This window comes from Coregonus clupeaformis, chromosome 20 (assembly GCF_020615455.1).
Source record: "Coregonus clupeaformis isolate EN_2021a chromosome 20, ASM2061545v1, whole genome shotgun sequence".
Taxonomy (NCBI): domain Eukaryota; kingdom Metazoa; phylum Chordata; class Actinopteri; order Salmoniformes; family Salmonidae; genus Coregonus; species Coregonus clupeaformis.
The window spans coordinates 4,891,677-4,913,532 of NC_059211.1; positions in this window are offsets into that span (position 1 = coordinate 4,891,677).

Genomic DNA, 21,856 nt, shown 5'->3' on the forward strand with positions numbered 1-21,856 from the left:
TGTTTCAGTAATATGCAAAGGATTACAGGCTGAGTAGAAACAGGAAGTCTTTAGTGATTTTGTTTAGAAATATTGGGTCATCAGTTCACCCCACAGGAGGTTAGCACCTTAATTGGGGAGAACAGGCTCGTAGTAATGACTGGATCGGAGTAGGTGGAATGGTATCAAATGCATCAAAAACATGGTTTCCAGGTGTTTGATGTCATTCCATTTGCTCCATTCCAACCATTATTATGAGCCATTCTCCCCTCAGCAGCCTCCTGTGGTTCACACTATGTTTTTGTTATGATCTGCCTATAGCTTTGCAAATGTCTTTGAAACACTAAGAAAACTGTGTTAAACAGACTAGACTGCCACTAGCTACTGTCTGTAACTGTTGCCACCACCAATACATCAGGTAAAGTATTGAGTTATTCTGTTGTATCCAGACTGTCTAGCCTGTCTGAAAATAGAATGCCATCCTATCCTGTCTACAGCAAACCCCTTTGTCTTCAATATACTGATATTGAACTGTGGCAGAAGCTAAATTAATCACTAAACTGTTGTTAACACAGATACCACAGCCACTGCAAGAAAAAACGACCACTGACTTTCCTCACCAAGGACATTCCCAAGGTCCATAGATTCTAAGTAAGACACTTCCAAATGGTTGACATAAACTTGATAATCAAATCAAATCAAATTGTATTGGTCACATACACGTGTTTAGCAGATGTTATTGTGGGTGTAAGGTTCTGTATTTATTTTCTAAGTCAACCTTGTGTTCTTGAACGTAGCCCTGTCTTTCATTTTTGTTCATTGATTTCACCTGTGTTAGTTACTCACCTGGTCTCATCAGCTCCTTCTTTAGTTCAGTTCATTCTGTTTGTGCCTTGTGAGGTATTGTTAGTTTTGACTCTACTAAGCCTTTTCCTAGCTCATTTGTGAGAACCAGTTAAAGCCTTCAGTCCTAGTTTTTGATTCACCTGCCTGTTTGCCTACCTGTGTATGACCATTGCCTGCCTGTGACCACGATTCCTGCCTTCTGCGAAGGCGAAATAAACACCTGCCGCGCTCTGCGCGTGACTCTACACCTTTTTCTCCCTGAGTATTCATTACAACGGGTGTAGCGAAATGCTTGTTTCTAGCTCTGGCAGTGCAGTAATATCTAACAAGTAATATCTAACAATTTCACAACATATACCCAATACACAAAAATCTAAGTAAAGCAATGGAATTAAGAATATATAAATAAATATACAGTGGGGGAAAAAAGTATTTAGTCAGCCACCAATTGTGCAAGTTCTCCCACTTAAAAAGATGAGAGAGGCCTGTAATTTTCATCATAGGTACACGTCAACTATGACAGACAAAATGAGAAAAAAATCCAGAAAATCAGATTGTAGTATTTTTTATGAATTTATTTGCAAATTATGGTGGAAAATAAAAATGACAGGCCTCTCTCATCTTTTTAAGTGGGAGAACTTGCACAATTGGTGGCTGACTAAATACTTTTTTCCCCCACTGTATGGAGGAGCAATGTCAGAGTGGCATAGACTAAGATACAGTAGAATAGTATAGAATAAAGTATATACAGTGGGGAGAACAAGTATTTGATACACTGCCGATTTTTCAGGTTTTCCTACTTATAAAGCATGTAGAGGTCTGTAATTTTTATCATAGGTACACTTCAACTGTGAGAGACGGAATCTAAAACAAAAATCCAGAAAATCAAATTGTATGATTTTTAAGTAATTACTTTGCATTTTGCAAAAATTACAGACCTCTACATGCTTTGTAAGTAGGAAAACCTGCAAAATTGGCAGTGTATCAAATACTTGTTCTCCCCACTGTACATATGAGATGAGTAATGCAAGATAAGTAAACATTATTTAAGTGACTAGTGTTCCATCTATTGAAGTGGCCAGTAACTTCTAATCTAAATACATAGGCAGCAGCCTCTAATGTGCTAGTGAAGCCTATTTAACAGTCTGATGGCCTTGAGATAGAAGCTGTTTTTCAGTCTCTCGGTCCCAGCTTTGATGCACCTGTACTGACCTCGCCTTCTGGATGATAGCGGGGTGAACAGGCAGTGGCTCGGGTGGTTGTTGTCCTTGATCTTTTTGGCCTTCTTGTGACGTCGGATGCCGTAGGTGTCCTGGAGGGCTGGTAGTTTGCCCAGGTGATGCGTTGGGCAGACCGTACCACCCTCTGGAGAGCCCAGCAGTTGCGGGCGGTGCAGTTGCCGTACCAGGTGGTGATACAGCCCGACAGGATGCTCTCAATTGTGCATCTGTAAAAGTTTGTGAGGGTTTTTAGTGCCAAGCAACATTTCTTCAGCCTCCTGAGGTTGAAGAGGCGCTGTCGCACCCTCTTCACCACACATGTGTACACTGAGGAACTTGAAGCTTTCCACCTTCTCCACTGCGGTCCCGTCGATGTGGATAGGGGTGGGGTGCTCCCTCTGCTGTTTCCTGAAATCCACGATAATCTCCTTTGTTTTGTTGATGTTGAGTGAGAGGTTATTTTCCTGGCACCATACTCCCAGAGCCCTCATCTCCTCCCTGTAGGCTGTCTCGTCATTGTTGGTAATCAAGCCTACAAAATTGATGATTGAGTTGGAGGTGTGCTTGGCCACACAGTCATGGGTGAACAGGGAGGACAGGAGGGGGCTGGGCACACACCATAGTGGGGCCCCAGTGTTGAGGATCAGCGAAGTGGAGGTGTTGTTTCCTACCTTCACCACCTGGGGGCGGCCCGTCAGGAAGTCCAGGACCCAGTTGCACAGGGCGGGGTTCAGACCCAGGGCCTCAAGCCTAATGATGAGCTTGGAGGGTACTATTGTGTTTAATGCTGAGCTGTAGTCAATGAACAGCATTCTTACATAGGTATTCCTCTTGTCCAGATGGGATAGGGCAGTGTGCAGTGTGATGGCAATTATATCATCTGTGGATCTATTGGGGCGGTAAGCAAATTAAAGTGGGTCTAGGGTGACAGGTAAGGTAGAGGTGATATGATCCTTGACTAGTCTCTCAAAGCACTTCATGATGACAGAAGTGAGTGCTACGGGCGATAGTCATTTAGTTCAGTTACCTTTGCTTTCTTGGGTACAGGGACAATGGTGACAGACTGGGATAGGGAGAGATTGAATATGTCCGTAAACACACCAACCAGCTGGTCTGCACATGCTCTGAGGACGTGGCTAGGGATACCATCTAGGCCGGCAGCCTTACGAGGGTTAACACGCTTAAATGTCTTACTCACGTCAGCCATGGAGAAGGAGAGCCCACAGTCCTTGGTAGCGGGTCACGTCGGTGGCACTGTATTATCCTCAAAGCAGGCAAAGAAGGTGTTTAGCTTGTCCGGAAGCAAGATGTCAGTGTCCGCGACGTGGCTGGTTTTCCTTTTGTAGTCCGTGATTGTCTGTAGACCCTGCCACATACGTCTCATGTCTGAGTCGTTGAATTGAGACTCCACTTTGTGCCTATGCTGACGTTTTGCCTGTTTGATTGCCTTGCAGAAGGAATAACTACACTGGTTAAATGTGGTGGTTCACGTTTTCAGTTTTGCACGAATGCTGCCATCTATCCGCTGTTTCTGGTTAGGGTAGGTTTTAATAATCACAGTGGGTACAACATATCCTATACACTTCCTGATAAACTCAGTCACCGTATCAGTATATACGTCGATATTATTCTCTGAAGCTTCCCAGAACATATCCCAGTCCGCGTGATCAAAACAATTTTGAAGCGTGGATTCCGATTAGTCTGATCAGCGTTGAATAGTCTTCAGCACGGTACTTCTTGTTTGAGTTTCTGCCCATAGGAAGGGAGGAGCAAAATGGAGTCGTGGTCAGATTTGCTGAAAGGAGGGCAGGGGAGGGCCTTGTATGCATCCCGGAAGTTGGATTATCAGTGGTCGAGTGTTTTAGCAGCATGAGTACTACAGTCGATGTGTTGATAGAACTTCGGCAGCCTTTCCCTCAAATTTGCTTTGTTAAAATCTCCAGCTACAATAAATGCAGCCTCAGGATATGTGGTTTCAATTTTGCATAAAGCCCAGTGAAGTTATTTGAGGGCCATCGTGGTATCGGCTTTATCTTGGGAGATAATATGGTCTGCATTTGATTGTGAGGTATTCTAGGTCAGGTGAACAAAAGGACTTGAGTTCCTGTAGGTTATCACAATTACACCATGAGTCGTTAATCATAAAACATACACCTCCGCCCTTCTGCTTCCTGGAGAGATATTTATTCCTTTCTGCGCAATGAACTGAGAACCTAACTGGCTGGACCGACTCAGACAGTATATCCCGAGAGAGCCATGTTTCCGTGAAACAGAGTATGTTACAATCCCTGATGTCTCTCTGAAAAGAATCCCTCACCTTGAGCTCGTCAACTTTATTATCCAGAGACTGAACATTAGCGAATAATATACTCTGAAGCGGTGGGTGGTGTGCACGCCTCCTAGTCGGACTAGAAGACCACTCCGAGTACCTCTCCTCCGGCGTTGTTTTGGGTCGGCCTCTGGAATCAGTTAAATTGCCCTGGTGGGTGCGAACAAAGGATCCGCTTCGTGAAAGTCGTATTCCTGGTCGTAATGCTGGTAGTGCTGGTGAGTTACCGCTACTCTGATATCCAATAGTTCTTCCCGGCTGTATATAATAACACAAACAATTTTCTGGACTAATAACATAAGAAATAATACATAAAAAAACAAAATACTGCAAAGTTTCCTTAGAACTAGAAGCAAGGCAGCCCTCTCTGTCGGCGCCATTTTTACATAATCCATGCAGCACCTGGGATAATACAAAGCGAGATAACAAAATGCACTTGTCAATGTCGCCTTTTTGACGTCCTCTCCCCTGACAACTGATGGACGGGTGTTTAATGGAGGGGACCCGTGGCTGTTGGCAGTAGGGTGTGAAAGGCACATTAGCACAGCGTGAGAGCCCGCCAGCCCTGACTGGTACAGCTAGCACTATCGCCAGCCATCATGCCCGTGCGGTGCAACTCACAGCTTCACCGCACGTCAGAACCCACCGCTCTCACCAAGGTGAATTCATTAAAGATAAACTGCCCCTTAAAACCAACTTCTCTGGTTTTAAACTGCCTATGTGGAATCGAAAATGAGTCAGAAACGTTAATTCTAGTGTCAAAATTGTGTAAAATAGGATAATTTTGGTCATAAAGTCAGTCTCTTCCAAAATGGAGTTTGGTATGTGACTGTGTCAGATTTACTTGAGGGTTTGGTTTGGATTACAATTATCTCAACAATTCATCCCCATTTTTGCCTGTTAACACATCATGGCACCGTTTTTTCTGGGAAAAGATTGGGCGAGTTCGCTTTGCATGGCCCGGTGCCCCAGGTGGTCAGAGACCTCTCCTTAGGAGGACCAATGGAATGGTAGAAAATGAGCAAACCCTGCCCTCCAGGGGCACCGGGTAACACAAAATGAACTCGCCCACTGGAACCTCTTCCCCAGACAAGTGGTTAGTACTTGCCCTTGCTCGGGAAATAGCTACTCTAGTGAAAATGGGCTTCCATAAAGTTGTTCAACAAACTTGCATTAATAATCTATACTGTTATTTCCATGCTTTGCTTAAGTTTAATAACATGTCCATCCATCCATTTTGTGAATTTTACTGAATAATTTCTGCAAGTGTGTGTTCACAATATGTTCATTTGAAGTCGTTATGTTGAGTTAAGTTTGACTTTGACTTTGAGCTCCATGCTTGCCATGGTGACACCCAAAATGAAATCGATTTGGCTTCGATTCACCACATCTCCTCTGCTTGAATACCCCCTCCCACAAGGCTGATCATTACGACCAACCCAAACGCCTGCCAAATGATTGGCAGCCAGCCCGCCATGCGCTTGGAGACAGCAATGTAAGAAATGCCCTTCCAATGGTGTCACCCTGACAACCTGTTTAAGGCTTTTTCCTGACATGTCAATTAAAAGTCACTTATCTTATTTTTGATACTTCTGACACCCGCCTTTTAAAAACCCACTCCTAAATGGGTAGGCTTATATACTATTCATTTAAATCAGGGGTGTCAAACTCATTCCACTAAGGGCCGTGTGTCTGCAGGTTTTTGGTTTTTCCTTTCAATTAAGACCTAGACAACCAGGTGAGGGGAGTTCCTTACTAATTAGTGACCTTAATTCATCAATCAAGTACAAGGGTGGAGCAAAAACCCGCAGACACTCGGCCCTCCATGGAATGAGTTTGACACGTAATTTAAATGATCTAAAACAGCTGTAAATATCACAGAGTGGGCCTTTAATAAAGGCTTTGATTCAGCCAAACTCACAGACACCCCGCTACTTTAAAGGCTGACTCTTGTTGGGGAATCTTGTTGGTGTTCTTCTAGGGTCGTGTGTCGCCATCTCCTCTCTTGTCCGTCTTTCCAATTCACTTACTGCTGTGCCGCTTTGACATGAGATCACACATTCCCAGCGTGAGCGAGCACGTGATCAGGGCAACGCCGCTGACTCATTCCCGCTAACTCTCCCAGATGCTGGGAACTCTATGACATTCTGTTATTTCCCTGTTTGTGTTGTTACAGGCAATTAGGGGGTTCATAAGTATTCAGCTGGCATGGTGGCAACAGTGGCGCGGCAGCCTGCGCATGTCATAGCCAATCACGTTCAAAGTGACAAACTGGTGGTGACTAAATAAGTGATGGTGTGGGCTGAGGGAGATGGGAAAAGAGGGCTGGGGGGTGCTATCATCTTTATGGGAGCTATACAGGCTACTCTCTCTCTCTCTCTCTCTCTCTCTCTCTTTCTCTCTCTCTCTCCATTGTCTTCTAATTACCAAAACACCTGACAATTACTCTGTCATGGAGTATATCTATATATTTCACAACCCTGTTTGTTTCCACTTGAATGTGACACCTTAAGTCATTTTCCCACCACCTCATTGTGAATGTGAATCCTAAACTGAAAGAGCTGTTTGCGGCTATAGAGATTCATTAGTGTCCTTCTGACTGTGTGGCTAAGGCCAGGATGAAATTGTCCCATTTATACACTGTAGTATAAACAAACAGAGGTGTGACTCAGAGAGAGAGCGAGTGTCCAGGATGAGCCATAACACAATCACACTCACATTTAGTACACCGGTTGTGATGGGCCCTGGTCAAAAGTAGTGCCCTATAAAGGGAACAGGGTGCCATTTGGGACGCAGCCTAGACCTCCCCAATTATGATTCATGGGTTTAATCTAGTCTGCCCCACACCCTCCCACCAACGCTGCCTGAGCTTAACACATCACTGCCTCTGCGGGACTGATGTGTATTTTTAATAGACTTTTAGGTGAAACTGAGTTAATCATCAACATATAGTTAACATTCTTTGTGGCTAACTGAATTGGGTCATTTCACTGTGTGTGTGGGTAAAGGAGGGAAGCTGACCCAGGGTCAAATTGATTGAAACTGGCTTGGGCCTTTTGTTTCTATCTTCAAACACAGTGAAAAGAGTTTAAACTAAACATTAGTGTTTTTGCAAGATAAGGATTGATTGATTGTAGTACTCTGAACTTAATGAAAGTCGAATTTAGCCGCCCTCAGAGACAAAGGAAGTGGGCGGAGCAATAAAAGAGCGGGAAACTGAAGAGGGGACTATATAAGATGGAGGAAGAGGAGAAGAGGGGGGCTCCAATCTGCAGATTGACCTGGCTTTGTTGAAACTGTGAATAAAGCCATTCTCATTGCAATAATGACTCTGTAAGAATTTTGATTTTGAAAGTAGAAGTGATTGATTTTCCACAACATCAACCCATCCAACCATTTGTCCTATTTATTACACATTCATCCCCGCTGATATTCCGAGACAATTCAGCCGCAGTGTCTCGCTCTGCTGGCAGGCAACCCCGTCATCTAAGACATAGAGCATAACATGGGATGCTACCACCTCCAATTACTTTTTAAAACGAGGTTGTATAGTGTAGTTTAAGTATATTGTTATTCAACAACCTATATCATCACAAATCAAAGCTAGTTAGAAAAGAAAATAACATGAGTTTTTCTGCCTCTCTGACCTGGAACTAAACAGCATCTCTCTCTACAGGACATTGCAGTGTAAAGAGTACTATTCCATCGTCCCTCTTTGACCTTAAGTACAACACCGGCCTCAATAAACCTCAATTGATTTTGCTGTGGCTTTTTATTGCTACATAAGTTGAAAACCAGATAGCATCAGTGTCCTCCTATTTCCATTTACACCTCCGGCCTGGCTAAGGGTTGTCTGATCCCAGATCATTTTTGCAGATCATTCAAGCCAATTATGCTGTAATGCGGTGGGCTGGCAGCCATTGTGAGTGTACCAGTCAAATTGCCAGGGTTAGAGGTCCCAAGCCCCTTCTATAGATTCTATTTCTATGGTATTGTTAACTCCTATGGTAGCACAAATGGATCTGGAACCAGGCTAGAGCTATGCTAAATAAGCTATTTAACATGTCTTAAATATTACTTTACTGTCCCAACAGGGAACGAAGAGAAACACAGAGGGGGCATGACGATACAGTTGAGCAGGAAGAAGAGTAGAGGAAGCGTTTTCCAAGCTGGAGTTTTGAAGCTGAAAGATAAGGATGTTTGGGCCCAGCATGAGAAAGAAGGAATCATCTCAATGTGAGGTAAAAGGCTCATTTTCAGCTCAGATTGCTCTGGCTCCAAACGCTGTTACTCCCCACGTCTCATCTCTCTCTATCCACATTTCTCTCTCCTCCTCTCTTTCTCCATCTCTCTCGCTATCTTTCTCTACCTCTCTCACTCACACTCTCTTCCTCTCTCTCACTCTCTCTCTCCTTATCCCTCTCCTCTTCTGCCCTTTGGTAATTGCACTGAGCCCTCATGCAACAGCAGGCAAGACTCAGCCATTTTGAAGGAGATGTCGTTTTTATTTGGTGTGGTACAGTGTCAGGGGATGTCCACAGCAACAGAACATGGATGGATAGAGTACAGGCACTCACAGAGGAATACTCACCAAAAACCAACATGCACTGCAGACACGAAACAAAAACTCATTTGCTTTCCATTAGTCATTAAAGTCTTTGATTGACACAGGAAATCCCCATGCTTCCACCATGTTGGCCTCACCGCAGCGTAGCCCGGCATTCATCTCATTATTCATCTGACTGTGAGTGGGATTGGATTAGAAGGGAGATGGAGCTCTGAATAAACAGTGGGATGTGAGAGGCTGTCCACCTGGTGATGCTACTCCTCCTTCTAGACTGGAGTCTCAGGCTGCCTGGCTGGCCCACTGTTGGACTGCAATAAATGAGCAATTGCTGTTACAGAGGAAGATTTGGATTTGAGAGAGTGTGTGCAAGCATGGTTGGAAAAGGGCTGTCTGCTTATGTATCTGTGTGAGAGTGTGAAGGTCAGCTAGTTACTTTTCTTTTTTTTTTGTGTGTGTGTATGTCTTTAGATCAAATTGTGTATTAGATAGATTTGGTCTTTCCAAGGGGACTTTCCCCCTAATGTGTTTCCCTTCTGACTCTCTGTTACGCTGTGGGTCTGTGGACCCATCAGTCACAGTCTCATCCTGGGGCCTGTGTGGCACCTCTGGTCCCTTCTCCCCTCAGCCTTCCAGTGAAGCCCTGTTCAGAGCTGCTCCACTCCCATAGAAGGCTGCCAGCTGTCAACACACTGACTGCACCATCGCTGTATTCTGTATAATGCAGCACCGCAGCAGTTTGTGTGTGTGTGTGTGTGTGTGTGTGTGTGTGTGTGTGTGTGTGTGTGTGTGTGTGTGTGTGTGTGTGTGTGTGTGTGTGTGTGTGTGTGTGTGTGTGTGTTAATTAACAGTGTTGGAAATGTAAAAAAAACATTCCATTTGAAATTCGATGGATGTATTAAAGATTCCTTGAAGTAAGATTTTTCAACAGTTAGAGATAGTGATAATATTACTGTATATAATTACAGACTGAGATGGTGTCAACTTTAACTGTGATGTTCCACTGTCACAGAAGCTTTCACTGGTAGGATCTTTAGCTTGCTCTCAAATGTACGAAATACTGGAACGACCGGCTCAGTGAAAACGAGTGGCATTGTAAGTAGGTGTGTGTTATTATCAGGATCAGAGAATGTCAGGGTTTTTCTTTATTTTGACTATTTTTTACATTGTAGAATAATAGTGAAGCCATCAAAACTATGAAATAACACATATGGAATCATGTAGTAACCAAAAAAGTGTTAAACATATCAAAATATATTTTATAATTGAGATTCTTCAAAGTAGCCACCCTTTGCCATGATGACAGCTTTGAACACTCTTGGCATTCTCACAACCAGCTTCATGAGGAATGCTTTTCCAACAGTCTTGAAGGAGTTTCCACATATGCTGAGCACTTGTTGGCTGCTTTTCCTTCACTCTGCGGTCCAACTCATCCCAAACCATCTCAATTGGGTTGAGGTCGGGGGATTGTGGAGGCTAGGTCATCTGATGCAGCACTCTATCACTCTCCTTCTTGGTCAAATATCCCTTACACAGCATGGAGGTGTGTTTTGGGTCAAATGATAGTCCCACTAAGCGCAAACCAGATGGGATGGCGTATCACTGCAGAATGCTGTGGTAGCCATGCTGGTTAAGTGTGCCTTGAATTCTAAATAAATCACAGACAGTGTCACCAGCAAAGCACACCCACACCATCACACCTCCTCCTCCATGCTTCATGGTGGGAACCACACATGGGGAGATCATCCGTTCATCTACTCTGCGTCTCACAAAGACATGGCGGTTGGAACCAAAAATCTCCAATTTGAAATCATCAGACCAAAGGACAGATTTCCACCGGTCTAATGTCCATTGCTTGTGTTTCTTGGCCCAAGCAAGTCTCTTCTTATTATTGGTGTCCTTTAGTAGTGGTTTCTTTGCAGCAATTCGACCATGAAGGCCTGATTCACGCAGTCTCTTCTGAACAGTTGATGTTGAGATGTGTCTGTTACTTGAACTCTGTGAAGCATTTATTTGGGCTGCAATTTCTGAGGCTGGTAATTCTAATGAACTTATCCTCTGCAGCAGAGGTAACTCTGGGTCTTCCTTTCCTGTGGCGGTCCTCATGAGAGCCAGTTTCATCATAGCACTTGATGGTTTTTGCGACTGTGCTTGAAGAAACTTTAAAAGTTCTTGAAATTTTCCGGATTGACCGACCTTCATGTCTTAAAGTAATGATGGACTGTCATTTCTCTTTGCTTATTTGAGCTGTTCTTGCCATAATATGGGCTTGGTCTTTTACCAAATAGGGCTATCTTCTGTATACCACCCCTACCTTGTCACAACACAACTGATTGGCTCAAACACATTAAGAAGGAAAGAAATTCCACAAATTAACTCAAAACAAGGCACACCTATTAATTGAAATGCATTCCAGGTGACTACCTCATGAAGCTGGTTGAGAGAATGCCAAGAGTGTGCAAAGCTGTCATCAAGGCAAAAGGTGGCTACTTTGAAGAATCTCAATCTCATTTGTTTAACACTTCTTTTGGTTACTACATGATTCCATATGTGTTATTTTGTAGTTTTGATGTCTTCACTATTATTCTACAATGTAGAAACTAGTAAAAATAAAGACAAACCCTTCAAGGAGTAGGTGTGTCCAAACTTTATGCAAAATGTAATCCCATATACAGTGAGGGAAAAAACTATTTGATCCCCTGCTGATTTTGTACGTTTGCCCACTGACAAAGAAATGATCAGTCTATCATTTTAATGGTAGGTTTATTTGAACAGTGAAAGACAGAATAACAACAAAAAATTCCAGAAAAACGCATGTCAAAAATGTTATAAATTGATTTGCATTTTAATGAGGGAAATAGGTATTTGACCCCCTCTCAATCAGAAAGATTTCTGGCTCCCAGGTGTCTTTTATACAGGTAACGAGCTGAGATTAGGAGCACACTCTTAAAGTGAGTGCTCCTAATCTCAGCTTGTTACCAGTATAAAAGACACCTGTCCACAGAAGCAATCAATCAATCAGATTCCAAACTCGTGGTGTTTAGACCATGTTGGTGTAACAGTTGAAGACGGACGGAAGATGGGCGCTGTTTTGGTGCCATCATCATCATCTGCACCATCTGAGTTAACCTGCTAAGGCTAAAGAAGAGAGCAAGAGTGTGGAGGCGAGCTGGCTTGTTACATAGCTTCCTGTTCAAGCGAGCTACACTGCTTCCTGCCAATGACCTTTTTAATGTTGAATGTTGCTAAGAGACTGAACTGAAAGGGAACGTTGACTGAGATTGAAAAGTGTCTTGTTACTTGAAGTTGACCTTGGCTTATTGTCTAAGTTCGGGGGGTTCTGTTTTGGCATGTTCTGACCATTGTGAAGTCAATGGAGGTTTGGTTGGTGTTATATCCACACTCAATTACTTTAAATTTAGTGGAGACAATGGAGTGTGGTTAGTGTTATATCACACTTAATCACTTCGAAAATAGTGATGGAGTGTGGCTAGCACTGAAGGGTGTTTCCATAAGAGGCGGCCCAATTTGATTATAAAAGGGAGGAATAGGATAACAGAGATCATTCATTCTTCTTCTTCTGGATGCTGAAGATCTGCTAGACTTGTGAGCAGTGGAGGCTGGTAGGAGGAGCTATAGGAGGAGGAGCTCATTGTAATGGCTGGAATGGTATAAAAGGAACGGAGTTAAACGTGGTGTCCATATGTTTGATACTGTTCCATTTATTCCATTACAACCATTACAATGAGCCTGTCCTCCTATAGCTCCTCCCACCAGCCTCCACTGCTTGTGAGTATTCTTAGGCAGTTTTACTTAAAAGCTGTGGAACTAGTTATGCATGTCTGTCTTTACTCAAGCTGTTTCATGCTGCTACTGTGTAGTTGAACTGCCGTTAGCACAAGATTAATTGTTGCTACAGCTTACTAGAAGGAAACATTGTATTTTGTAATGTACTATTGATTGACTACTGACTGAAATTATGTATTTGTATTACTCTGATGGTTACCATTCTAAAATAAACGTTCTATATTTTCTAAAGTATTATTTGTGTTAGAAGGAAAAGCTTAATGCCTTCTATGCATTAAGCTGTTCCAGACGACTGTGTGATCACGCTCTCCGTAGCCGATGTGAGTAAGACCATTAAACCGGTCAACATTCACAAGGCCGCAGGGCCAGACGGATTACCAGGACGCGTACACAGAGCATGCCTTGACCAACTGGCAAGTGTCTTCACTGACATTTTCAACCTCTCCCTGACCGAGTCTATAATACCTACATGTTTCAAGCAGACCACCATAGTTGCTGTGCCCAAGAATGCCAAGGTAACCAGCCTAAATGACTACCGCCCCATAGCACTAACGTCTGTAGCCATGAAGTGCTTTGAACAGCTGGTCATGGCTCACATCAACACCATCATCCCAGAAACCCTAGACCCACTAAAATTCTCATACCGCCCCAACAGATCCACAGATGACGCAATCTCTATTGCACTCCACACTGCCCTTTCCCACATGGATAAAAGGAACACCTACGTGAGGATGCTGTTCGTTGACTACACCTCATCGTTCAACACCATAGTGCCCTCAAAGCTCATCACTAAGCTAAGGACCCTGGGACTAAACACTTTCTGTCATGAATCCCGCTTCCTGAGTCTGTTCCTGCCTGTGTTGCCTGTTTTCTGTTCTGAAGTCTGTTTCCTGAGGTTCCTGAACGCACCCTGTCTGGTTGCCAGGCGACGAAGCTAGGCGGGAGATCTCTCTATTACCCGCACCTGCATCTCATCAGCTATCTGCACACCTGGTCCTGATCATCACCTCTCCACTTCATAAGCTCTGACCTGCAGTGGCGGCTCCTGAAAAAATTCTCAGGGGGGGCAATTTTTCTGATGATTTAGGTGACCTACACACATTTTAAAAAAGATATGTCCAGCAACAACATGAAGACAGGGGCAGCATATAAGTCAATACCAGAAGCATTTATTGACTGATCTCAAAAGTGTTGGCTTACCAGGGTTGGTGGAGCCCTCAGTTTCATCTTTGCCTCGCAAAGCTAACTCAAACACTCCGCAAAACTTCACACACTGGATTAGCCGGCTGAGGATGTGGCGGTTCTTGCTAATGTCGTAGTAAATATATTTGTTATAGTGAATATGGAATATGATATGTTGAGTAAAATGTTGTGCTAAGATCTATTTAGGTCAGGAGCTGGTTATAAGTTCTGTTCCTATCCAATAACAATGGACAAAAGGGTCCTATCTTGTCAGCCTTGTCAGCAGGTGGCCAAGGACAACACCCACGCCATAGGCCTCTCAGTTCTTCCAACTCACGAGTTCTTGCTCTGAGGACACACACACACACACACACAAACACACACACACACATCATCACTGTTAAACACACACACACACACACACACACACATCATCACTGTTAAACACACACACACACACACACACAAAAAAATCCCCTCTCTTAGGCTGAACATTTGAAGACAGAGAACCCGACTCAGAGCCAATGCAACAGTGACAGTAGCCTGGAGGGGACCTCGCCCAACTCATCAGGACCAATCAGAAGATCAGAACTACTAGATTCAACCTACTTCATTTATTGCATAAAATGTCAGCACACAATGTTTCGGGGCTCTCTTCAGATAATAATAATAATAATAATAATATGCCATTTAGCAGACGCTTTTATCCAAAGCGACTTACAGTCATGCGTGCATACATTTTTGTGTATGGGTGGTCCCGGGATCGAACCCACTACCTTGGCGTTACAAGCGCCGTGCTCTACCAGCTGAGCTACAGAAAGTGGATACTCATGGATGCGCATCGCAATTGTAAAATGTCAACACAATTGGAGACACCACGTCATTTTTGGAGACATGTTATTGACAGTAAACTATTGTAGATGCGACTGCTAACTAAATAAAACATTTTAGCTGGCTAGCTAATCATCTTAGCTAAATGTGGGGCAAACAATTCAGTTATTTACCGTTAATTTGAGGGATTGGGGTGAAAGAAATCGAGTTACATAGTGATACTTTACGATATACTGTATTGACAATATCGCAATATTTTAGCGCTAGTTGGCTGTACCTGCACCAAAACACCATTATTGTTCCTTCATAGCTTGTTCTCAATCTTTTCACATTGGGAGCCAATTTGTTTTCAGCACTTTTATTTCCATGACTGATCAAAACTCGTTCTCATGGCTTTCTGATCCCTCTGCAACAGACATATGGTGCGCAATAAAATCACAGTATCGAATCGCAATACGTATAGAATCATGAGACTCGCAATGCTGATGCATATATCTTATCGTGAGGTTCCTGGCAATTCCCAGCCCAAGTTCATTTGCCACAACAAATCTCTTCGCTAGCAAACGCGATGTCTTCTCCAAAACGGCAATGTGTCTCCAGCAATGTTTACTTTTTTGACGTTCTATGGCATCTCCACTTTCCAAGCATATATGACCACATGTAATATTTTGGTAAGTGATGCAAATAGTGAACAATGTAGGGCCAGGATGTAAAATATATGTAGCTGCAGCAATTTCTCTTATCTGATATGGTAAGTAATGGGGCTTAATTTATAGCTCCCTAAGAGTTTGACGAACGGGTCCGTGCACGCGATTCCAGATATCTTTACCTCTGAATAAACTGCCTTTATTATACCATATCCACCCTGTCCAAAGTCTCTACTTGGTCTCAGTTCTCCAGTAAACTTGTGATTATCAACACTAACCTCATCGTTGTGGCGGCGGACAGCTAGCCTGTATCCCTCATCAAGTTGAGTGGCAATGTTATTTTTCCGTTCGTACCAATTTTTGGAAAATCCTCGGGTGTAGGACTTTCCGCCTTTAGTAGAAACCTGTTGAATTATTAAATTCGTAGAAACCTGTTTCGTTGCCAATTTATCTTCATTTGTTCGCCGACAAAAAGGAACTTCTTTCAAAGACACAATCCGCTCTTTTCTCAGTTACGTTCATGGTTACGTTACGTTACGTATGACGAAAGCGCGTAAGTGCAAGCCCTCAGACACCCATAGAGATTGTATTGAAGGCTCTGAAATTTGAAAAAAATAGATTTTACATTAGAGGCTATGAGAGACTTCTGGGCGATTTTCAACCTGACTGAAATCGCCCCAAAAGGGGGGGGAGCCATTTGAAGCACGACTTTAGCCTGATTCGACATTTAGTGGCAGTGTGGCACTGTGGCAGATCAGACGTATAGATTACAACACTGATAACTACTGTTGCCGTGATGTAATTGATTAGAAAAAAAATCCCTTCCTTTTCCCGTTTGGCAGTGCGTCGCCCATATCGCCCTATTGAACAGGCCGCCCCTGCTGACCTGACATCCATTCCCTGCTGGATCGTTAGCCATGAACAGTATGTTGTGTCAGCGTATCAGCCTCAAGTTTACTAGAGTTAGTTTTGTTGTTCTGTACTTTTTGCTTGCCGTGTACTCACCTCCGTTTACTCTGTCTACAGTCATTCTCCCGGAACATTCACCCCACCCCTGCCTGGTCGTCGGTGGCTTCTGTGACACTATTGGATCTGCCTATTCACTCCCACCAACTCACCTCCGCTGCCCACTCCGTCTCCTGGATTATTCTGTTTCCACATTGAGTCAGTAAATAAATACTCACCTTCGTTCTACTCACCTTGTCCTGGTCTGCTTCTGGGTTCTGCTTTAGAGAATCGTGACACTTCCCTCAGCAACTGGATCCTGAACTTCCTGACGGGCCGCCCCCAGGTGGTAAGGGTAGGCAACAACATCTGCAACGCTGATCCTCAATACGGGGGCCCCTCAGGGGTGCGTGCTTAGTCCCCTCCTGTACTCCCTGTTCACCCACGAATGTGTGATCGCGCACGACTCAAACACCATCATTAAGTTTGCCGACGACAACGGTGGTAGGCCTGATCACCGACAATAGGGAGGTCGTCAGAAACCTGGCAGTGTGGTACCAGGACAACAACCTCTCCCTCTAGGTGAGCAAGACCAAGGAGCTGATCGTGGACTACAGGAAAAGGAGGGCCGAGCACACCCCCATTCACGTCGATGGGGTTGTAGTGGAGCGGGTCGAGAGCTTCAAGTTCCTTGGTGTCCACATCACTAACAAACTATTATGGTCCAAACACACCAAGACAGTTGTGAAGAGGGCACGACAACGCCTATTCCCCCTCAGGAGACTGAAAATATTTGGCATGGGACCTCAGATCTTCAAAAGGTTTTACAGCTGCACCATCGAGAACATCCTGACTGGCTGCATCACCGTTTGATAAGGCAACTGCTCGAAATCCAACCGCAAGGCACTACAGAGGGTATTGCGTACAGTCCAGTACATCACTGGGGCCAAGCTTCCTGCCATCCAGGACCTCTATACCAGGCGATGTCAGAGGAAGGCCCTAAAGAATGTCAAAGACTCCAGCCACCCAAGTCATAGACTGCGCTCTCTGCTACCGCACGGCAAGCGGTACCGGAGAGCGCCAAGTCTAGGTCCAAAAGGCTCCTTAACAGCTTCTACCCACAAGCCATAAGACTGCTAAACAGTTAATCAAATGGCTACCCGGACTATTTGCATTGACCACCTTTTTTATGCTGCTGCTACTTTCTGTTTATTATCTATGCAGTCACTTTACCCCTACCTACATGTACATACTACCTCAATGACCTCGACTAACCTGTACCCCCGCACATTGACTCGGTACCGGTACCCCCTGTATATAGCCTCGTTATTGTTATTTTATTGTGTAATTTGTTTTTTTTTACTTTAGTTTATTTAGTTTTTTATTTAGTTTTTTAGCAAACATTTTCTTACTTACTTAAAAAGAAACAGCAGTGTTGGTTAAGGGCTTGTAAATAAGCATTTCACGGTAAGGTCTACACCTGTTGTATTCGGTGCATGTGACTAATAACGTTTGATTTGATTTCAAAAGCTATCTCCTCTCACAGCCCACAAAAAACCTCTAGCGTTAGCTCTGGCTCGAAGGGGCAGTAATGTCGTTGTTAAAGAGTGAGTGGGATAATTTGGAATGAAAATTCCATAGTTCCCGCTTCTGGGTGGGTCTGTTGTGGCACTCATGATTCTCACCTTGATATACTGTGCTGTTTTATCACAGGTGAGCTTGACTTCTTTAAAGACTTTCAGTTTCTCCTGCAAGGGCTTCAGTGCACTCTGGACTTCCTTCTATAATTTAAGTAAAGCATATCAGCGTACCCAAGCGTACAGATTAGACCAAAGGCTCTATTCAATCTGTATCGAGGAAGTTCAGCATTACAGCATGATTGAAATTTAAAGGTGTTAACGGACACTCAATCGGAAATGACCTTTACATTTCTATTGCGCAATCTGAAACCTTGCGATACAGATTGAATACAGATTGAATCAGGGGTGCGTGCTCAGTCCCCTCCTGTACTCTCTGTTCACCCATGACTGCATGGCCAGGCACGACTCCAACACCATCATTAAGTTTGCCGACGACACAACAGTGGTAGGCCTGATCACCGACAACGATGAGACAGCCTATAGGGAGGAGGTCAGAGATCTGGCCGTGTGGTGCCAGGACAACAACCTCTCCCTCAACGTGACCAAGACAAAGGAGATGATTGTGGACTAAGCAGGAAAAAAAGAGGACTGAGCACGCCCCCATTCTCATCGACGGGCTGTAGTGGAACAGGTTGAGAGCTTCAAGTTCCTTGGTGTCCACATCACCAACGAACTATCATGGTCCAAACACACCAAGACAGTCGTGAAGAGGGAACGACAAAGCCTATTCCCCCTCAGGAGACTAAAAAGATTTGGCATGGGTCCTCAGATCCTCAAAAAATTCTACAGCTGCACCATCGAGAGCATCCTGACTGGTTGCATCACCGCCTGGTATGGCAACTGCTTGGCCTCTGACCGCAAGGCACTACAGAGGGTAGTGCGTACTGCCCAGTACATCACTGGGGCAAAGCTCCCTGCCATCCAAGACCTCTATACCAGGCGGTGTCAGAGGAAGGCCCTCAAAATTGTCAAAGACTCCAGCCACCCTAGTCATAGACTGTTCTCTCTGCTACCGCACGGCAAGCGGCACCGGAGTGCCAAGTCTAGGTCCAAAAGACTTCTCAACAGCTTCTACCCACAAGCCATAAGCACTCTGAACAGCTAATCATGGCTACCCGGACTATTTGCACTGCCCCCCCACCCCATCCTTTTTACGCTGCTGCTACTCTGTTAAGTATTTATGCACAGTCACTTTAACTCTACCCACATGTACATATTACCTCAACTACTCCTCAACTAGTCGGTGCCCCCGACATTGACTCTGCACCGTTACCCCCTGTATATATAGCCTCCCTACTGTCACTTTATTTTACTTCTGCTCTTTGTTTTTCTCAACACTTTTTTTGTTGTTGTTTTATTCTTACTTTTTTTGTTTAAAATAAACGCACTGTTGGTTAAGGGCTGTAAGTAAGCATTTCACTGTAATGTCTGCACTTGTTGTATTCGGCGCATGTGACCAATAAAATTTGATTTGATTTGATTTGATTTGAATAGAGCCCTAAATCCATAGTTTAATAAGTAATTAATTGTTCCAAAAATCGAAATGTTGGGACAGACTTTTAAAATGACCACGTTGCTTACCTTATGATATTATGCAGTCATGACAGATAGGCTGTTCATCCTTCACACAGAAGAGCTTGAGTTTCTCACCGTGCAGACTGCAGAGCACCTCAGACCCTCCTGAAGCTCTCTGACTCCTTTCCTTTAAGAAGGCCTCACACAGGTTCTTTAGAGACAGGTTATTAGGAGGCTCAGACCTTGGTGAGGTTCTTCTCCTGCAGACTGGACACTCTTGAGATCCGCTCTCTTTCCAGAATTCCTGCAGACAGGCTGTGGCTCCACGACATGACAACAGGATCTCTGAAGATGTCACAGCACACAGGACAGGAGAAATCCTCGACGGGGAGAGACAATTTGCAAGCCATTTTCACACTTGCCTCGCTCCACTGGAATGGCAAGCAGAGTTTACTTTCACTTTTAAAGACTCACTCTCTTTGTTAACAGAGCTATACAGTTTAGTGGAATGTCCTTATCTCCTCCAGTATCTGCTCTGAGATGTTGACATTAATTAAAGGTCCTGTGTCGTGTACCTTGTTCTAGTGTTGAACTACAGGCAAATAAACACCTGTTGCAGAGTGCACAATGTTACCGTGCTGCACTAAGTTTAACTTCCTGTTAAAAGACTTCCTGCATCACATGTATTAAGAATCTTTGAGATTCTGGTTGTAAAGAAAAGCGCTATATAAAATACATCTATCATTAGGTGTATGAGAGGTGAGCAGAGCCAGTGCCTGAGAAAGATTTTGATTTGATTGGTGTGTGTGTGTGTGTTTGTTTGAGTGAGAAAGAGTTTCGAAGGTGTGTGGACTGTAGTTAGAGAGGTGGGCAATCATCACACTCATCGACACAATCACAGCAGGAGGTGTTGAAACAGGCCTACCTTAGTGTCATATCCCAACCTTTTTATTATTCCAACCCTCACCTGCATGGTGAAATCTGAATTACAGAGGAGATTGGCTTTGGTTGGTTCATTTCAGGGGAGATGTAGAGTTGTCATCCCCTGTCTTCCCCTGCCATCTGTGAGTGTCACACTCACAGCATGGAGACGACAGGACACCTGTGTGTGACTGTCACTCATACAACATACTACTCAGCCTATGAGAGAGCTGAATTCTGCCATGCTGGGACCACCGTGTGTGTGTGTGTGTGTGTGTGTGTGTGTGTGTGTGTGTGTGTGTGTGTGTGTGTGTGTGTGTGTGTGTGTGTGTGTGTGTGTGTGTGTGTGTGTGTGTGTGTGCACGTGTTATTGTAGCAGTAGGCTGTGTAAAAGTGTGAGATTGAGATGAGAGGGAAGTATTTATTCACATTTCTATTACACCTGAGATTGAGAACACCTCTTGAATGTTCATGTATACACACACACACAAAATGAAACCTCCAAGACACCGTAAAATCACTCCTCGCACTGATTTCCCTCATTCATTACGGATAGATCAATGTCCGTTACTGTTACGTCTCTTCTCCACTCCTCCGTTGATTCCCTTCATCCATCCATTGGTCTGCATCGCTCCCCCTCTTTTTACCTCCGTTAGTCCAAAGAAAGGGATTTGCTAATTGGAATAAAAAGCTGTTGGAATGAGAATCGATAGAACGGTCGGTTAGGAGGGAACACAGGTTGCATCCCAAATAGCACCCTATTCACTATTTAGTGCACTACTTCAGACAGAGCCCTATAGGTCCTAGTCAAAATAGTGCACTGTATAGGGAATACGATGCCATTTGGGACGCAGGCAGAGTGATTGACGATTAGCCATTAGCTTCTTTTTTCAATTACAGTTCAGCCTTAATTAATTGTTTTTGCTTGTTTATCTCGACTCTCAGACACCCAATTAGCCAGTCTTTGTTAGGGGAGCAAGGAGAAGAGGAAGATGAGGAAAGTGAAACTGATCATTTAAATAGCCTTCCTTTTGCTCTTCCTGTGTAAACTTTCCCCAATCACAAAGGACTGGACAGGTAACAGTACTCACCTGCTAAGATCCATATTGCTTTCATCCTCTGTTCAGATTAGTGCAGGTAAATGTGAAAGACAAAAGTAGAAGACTATTGAGATGCAGCCTGAATCGTATTGGTGTCCTGTTTTGGGTGAGGAGTCCTAAGATCGGGTGAGCTGGGCTGAGTTGGGCTAGGTTAGGCTTTGCATTGAGACCAGAATCAAAGCTTATTTGAAGTGCTCCTTGTGTCAACTAGCTAGCTCCCAAGCCAAACATGGACATATGGATCAACATATGGATCATGTGTCTACTCTGTCTACCATTGCTATACTAGATCACAATCTGCTTCTCATAATTCCACTCTCCTGTATGGTT